The sequence below is a fragment of the Mustela nigripes genome, chromosome 16 (genome assembly GCF_022355385.1).
Source record: "Mustela nigripes isolate SB6536 chromosome 16, MUSNIG.SB6536, whole genome shotgun sequence".
NCBI classification, from domain to species: domain Eukaryota; kingdom Metazoa; phylum Chordata; class Mammalia; order Carnivora; family Mustelidae; genus Mustela; species Mustela nigripes.
In genome coordinates this window covers 8066892-8072632 of record NC_081572.1, presented here as the reverse complement: position 1 = coordinate 8072632, position 5741 = coordinate 8066892, and positions in this window count along the sequence as shown.

Below are 5741 nucleotides of genomic sequence, written 5' to 3'. Positions count from 1 at the left end.
CTTTGTCCCATATCCTGCCAGCTCCACGGAGCCAGGCAGCCACCTCTCCGCCACCCTCAGAGGTGGCTGGGAACACCGGTGCCTGGCTCAGGGAGGCTCCTGGAAGCCCTAGGCACGGATCAGTGCACTCAGCCATCGGATTAAAGGGGCTCAGAGCGAGGGCAGCCTGGAAGGTTGGGCCCGCCGGGTGGCTCTGGAGCGAGGCCAGGCGGCCCTTCCCTCCTCGGCCCAGCCAGTGGGATGCTGGGCAGCCCGAACAACCTGGGGGCCGAGAACAGGGCAATGATGTGGCCTCAGCTTTTCCTTCCAGCTGCCACAAACGGCAGAGCCCTTGGGGTCCGGAGGTGGCCTTTCCTGGGGAAAGGAAAGCTCTGCGTGGTCAGAGTCCCTGTGGAGGGGTGCGGGCCTGCGCCGTGGACCGTGTCCCACCAGGGTCTTGTTTAGAGTGATTCACTTGGACAGAGACCTGACACTGTATCCTACAGGAAATCACAGGCCACGAGCCAGAAAGAAACCAGGTCAAGCTTCATGGAATCAGGCCACCAGGAAGGAAAGGCAAAGAGCCCACTGTTTGCGGAGTGTCTTCTCCATGCCGGCCATACCCAGCACGCACGGGGCATCACCCTTCCTGGGAGGTCAGGCCTTTGCCTCATTTCACAGGCTGGGCCAAGACAGTCAGCGATCTGGTGGCGGTTACAGGAGTGGCAGGTGGCCCACCTCGGATGCAAACCCAGGTGCTCCTCACCCCAAAGTCCGACCTCCATCTGACTTTGTCATACGGAAGACCGCCTCTGGGCTTTGCCACCACCCCTCCCTGGGGCACCGCAGCAAGATGGCGTGGAAATCCCCGAGGGCACCCTGACTCTACGAGGCAGCGGGGTGTCGGGGCCGAGAGCACGAGACGGAGTTCAAAGCCAGGCCCTGCCTTTACAAGCCGTGGGCTTTTGGGCAGATGTCTTCACGTCGCTGGGGTGTCGGCTCCTCTTGCGAAGGACAGGGCTATGGCTGTTCTGTCCTCCGAGCTTGCCTGTGAGGAGGAAATGGAGGGCTTGGGGTAGAACGTTGAGGCCAGTGCTTGCACACTGTACATGTTCCATGAATGTGAGCTCACGGTCCTACTGGTAAAGTCAACATCAACCCGTATCTCAAAGACCTAGCTGCTGTCACCACACCTTCCCTTACCAAACCCCTCCCCTCGAAACCCCAAACAAGCTGCAGGTTTTCGGGCAGGTTGCTGATGGCTCGGGGCAGTCCCACAGTGGGGCTGAGACCAGCCGGGGAGGAGGCAGGGGGACTGAAAATAAACACGCGTCGGCAGACCACACACTTCATCTCCCGCCCCTCCCTCTGCGGACGGGAGGAGAGAATGCCGAGTTCTCCATCCACGTCGAGTCAAGGCAAACGTACTTCTTCTTCGAGGGAGAGGAGGCCGTGGGAAATCGAAGTCAAGTGCCATGAAGGACCACCCCGGACGTCACCTTGTCTCAGGGACAGCCTCACCTGGCCGCCCCCAGGGCTGGGAAGGAGCCAGGAGCTGGGAGGATTGGGGACCCTCACAGGCTGCGAAGCCAGAGGTGGACCCATGAGCCCACAGAGGGGTCCCACGTGCAAAGACACACACACACACACACACACACATACACACACACACACACACACACATTCCAGCTGTTCTGAAACTCTGTGGCCCTTGGCCTCTGAGGGAATCACAACGCAACTCAACCTCCACCTTCCCAAGACACTGGACACGGATGCATGGCCTGGGGAACTCTGAAAGGAACAGAGACAGACACAGAGACCCCCATGAAGTCCCCAGAGATGGGGCCTTCCCGGACCAAGCCCAGACCATGCACAGGTATTAGAGGTCTACTTTATTTTGAAAGATGACAACACGCCCCACGCCCCTCGCCTTGCTCACTGGTGTGTCCCAGTCCCTGACTTCAGTCCACTGGCCCTGCAAGGGACCTCGGTCAGGAGCCCCAAGGGCCCCTGGCTGCAGCCATTGCTTCCAGTCCTCCTCAGACGCCCCTGACCCAGCGGTCTCTGAGCCCCCCCCCGAGGCCGCCTCCAGGCAGCACACTCAGCTCGGCCGCTTCCCCTGGAGCTCACAAGAATTAATTTACTCCCGATTCTCAAGGCTCACCTCCTTCCGGGTGTTTCCACCCTTCACGGCTCCCCACAGCACAGCAAATAATACCCCATTTTATACGGAAAACACTAAAATGGGATCACACCTTTTAAAAGATATTTCCACCTCACAGACTGCAATCAGACTTCTCCTTTCTCCTGCCCTCTGCAATCACCGCCCTGGCCCCCTCCACACACACACACACACACACACACACACGCACGCACGCATGCACGCACACGCACACACGCACGCACACACACCCGTTCTGCTACCAGACTTCCCTAAGCCCGTTTAATTGAAAAGGCATGATTTAGGCTAATTGACAGCAGATGGGTTCGGCTGCAAAACGCGGAGAAGCATTTGTTGAACATGATTTACAGCAACGAGGCAAAACTTTCTCCTTTTTATATCGTTCTTCGGGCTCCACGGCCAAAACAGCTCAGCAGAAATGAGAGGAGAAAAAAAAGTAATTAGTGTTTAATTTTTTAACAATTTTTAACTCCCTTTTTAATTGCTTTACATAAACCTGTCCTAGAATTTTACAGCCTTCAAATCTCTGTCTAAGTCTGGTCCTTGTTTCTGGTTTTAATTACAGGGAGGCTTGTCTGGCACGTTAAATTAGAAGAAAAACACACACACACAATTTCAGAAATATTTTGCTGTTGGACTCCCGACCGAACATCTAATATTTCAGCGTGCGAATGGGAAGGCTCTGGTGGAAGCAAAAGTGGGCCAAGGGCTCCCACAGCGTGACTGCGTCAACCCCCAAACGGTCCCTCAGGTTATTAGCAGAGAAAGAGCGGTCACGAGACAGCGTCCGGTGGCACCCGGTGGCCCGGGCTCCGTATGGCTGCTTTGAAAACAGCCAGCTTTCCCAGAAGAGCGGGGCGTGTTGTAGACCTTTGCAGGCCTTCGGTCCGACTTCAGGTTCTTGCTTCCAAGCCAGGCCATCAGACCTCGTGCTCCCGTCTCTGCAGTCCCTTTCTCGGCAGGACGGAAACCAGAGAGCAGCGTGTGGAGCAGACAAAGGAGGGGGAGGGGGTGGCAGGTCTCCATAGTGCAGGGTTAATGGGATAGAAGGGTCCGGGGTGGTGGCGGAGAGATGCAGGCTGTGTCCAGACCAGGAGGCTGCATCCGGGGGCATCCTTTGCAGAGACCATCCAAGCTAAGTCCTACCTGCCCTGAGCACTGGACCTTCTGCAGCCTCCAACATGGTAGCCCCCAGCCTCCACGTGGCTACTTAAATTGAAACGGAGGAACGTGAGATCCGATGGACAGTTCCCTCCTTCAGCTGCGCTGGCCACATCCTGACTGCTCCGTAGGCTCCTAGTGAACACACGGTACCGTCTAAGTATGGGGCTTCTGTTGGACAGGGTCGCTCTGCTCCAGGTTCTTCCTATGGGAAACATGGTCTGGGGGGAGGCCGCCTGGGTGTCCCCCCTGGGGAGGTGGTGAGACACGCAGGGTCGGGGGCCTCACCAAGACTTGGAAACGGCGACACAATGAGCCTCCAGGTGATGTGAGCACACGTTCGAGGTCCCATCCCTGAAGCACCGTGGCTGGCTGGGACTTGGAGCAGGTTAATGCCTGTGGATTCCCTTCAAGGTGCGCGCAGCGGTGGGGGAGAGCGTGCAGATGCGGATACGGGCTAAGGGCTGCGGTGCCGTCCTTGGGACAAAGACCCCGCAGGGCTGAGGCTCCCCGGCTTGTGTTCATTAGCGCCGAGGCCGCAGACCCCCTTGGCAGACCCTGCCCGAGCCTGCCCTGGGCTCCACCAGGACTCCCGCTGGGAGGCGGAGGGCTGCCTGGCGCCGCTGGGCGGGCAGCTCTGGGGATGGAGCCGGGCCAACGCCGGCTCCCCACACACGGTCATTACCTCCCGAAAACCCGGGAGTTATTACAATTAAAACACGTTGCAGGGGGGAGTGGGGGCTGGAGGAGGTCCCTTTAGGAAGGAACACTGGGATTAAAAGAAATTAGAGCTGTTGTCATGACGACGCCGCCAGGCCGGGCCTACCCTGTGATTATGTCAGTGGGAGGGGATGGAGGCAGATGGGGCTGGGACAGGGGTGCTGGGCCGTGGGACCCAGCTGCGCGGGCAAGAGCTAGGCTTTTTCCCTCAAAATGGGGTGCAGCGGCCTGGGAAATTGGATTCCTGCTGGCTCTCGAATTCTCTGGAACTGCTGCTTATCCCGGGGAGCTCTGTGCTCCAGGACGCTCCCTCCCGACCCAGGCCTCTGCCATCCCTTTCTGTCTGAACTAGGAACCTCCCAAGAGGGCCCCTGCTCTTTTGGCCGAGGAGGTGGAGTGGCTTGGCCTGGTTTCCTATCAGCTCCGCGCTGGCGCTTAGGAGACCCACGGGAAGCCAACCATCCCTCCTGCAGGCGGCTGGGGCAGGGACTTGGGGGACGGGGGTGGGGGACAGTCTTCAGCAAGAAGCACACGTGTACAAGGTAGGCAGAGTGCAGGAAACCAGGAGCGGACGTGTTCTGGAAGGGGACCCGTGATAATGAGCAAGATGGAAATCTGCCTGGGACCCCTCCAGGCCCCAGCAGAGGATTAGGGTCCCTACAGAATGGGGATCCTCATTTGGCAGAGCTACAGCGACTGCAAAGAGAAAACAGTAATTAGCTATCTCTCTGCTCGCCATCCCCCCTCCCCCCACCAGCAGGTCTGGCCCAACAGGCGAGGAGGACCTGTTCTGGAAGCCCCTGGGGGAGCAGAAGGGGAATGGGCTGGATGGAACCAGGGGGTTGAGGCGGGGGAGGGGTGTAGGCTCCTCGCGTGAGGGGGGCTCCCAGCAAATTCTCACTTCGCCAATCCTGGCTCCTCTGGTACCACCTTCAAGGGCTCATGGGCTGGACGCACAGGAAGGGGGTACACGCCGGACAGGAGGGAGGAGGTTCAGGCGTCCAGAGGGCGGAAGGTTCACTGAGCCCCAGGCTCGTCCTTGGTCCTCCTTAGAACCCCAGGCTGGAGAGCCTTGAGCTTCTGGATCCTTCCTCCTCCTGGCTTTGGCCCTCCATGCTTTGCCTTTGGAAAGCTCATCATTTCCAGATTTCCAATGCCCAGAGCCACTGCCCATCATTCTAGACCTTCAGAGTTTCCCCGTTTATATTTGCAAGACCTGAAGTGTCCCTGGAAAACACGCACGTGTTGTAGAATTAGGTCTAAGTGCAAAGCTCTGCTTTAGCCACTGAGTTTGTGTGTGACCTTGGGCAACTCACTGGACAGGTCTGTCTCAAGTTCCTTCTCTGTACAAACCCATCTAACATGCAGTGTCATCTCGGGGTTTGGGACTCTCGGTTTTAAAATAGGGACATTCCGGGCCACCTGGGTGGCTCAGTTGGTTAAAACTGCCTTTGGCTCAGATCATGATGATTGAATCCAGGATTGAATCCCGCATTGGGCTCCCTGCTCAGGGGAGTCCGCTTCTCCATCTGACCCTCTCCTTCTCCTGCTCTCTCTCTCTCTTTCTCAAATAAATAAAATCTTAAAAAAAAAAAAATAGGGACATTCCCCAGCAAACCAGGGCATGTTGGTCACCCTTCCGGACACAACACAAGCATCTTGGGGGGCCAGCTATTGCTGTATACGAATGGGCTTCCCT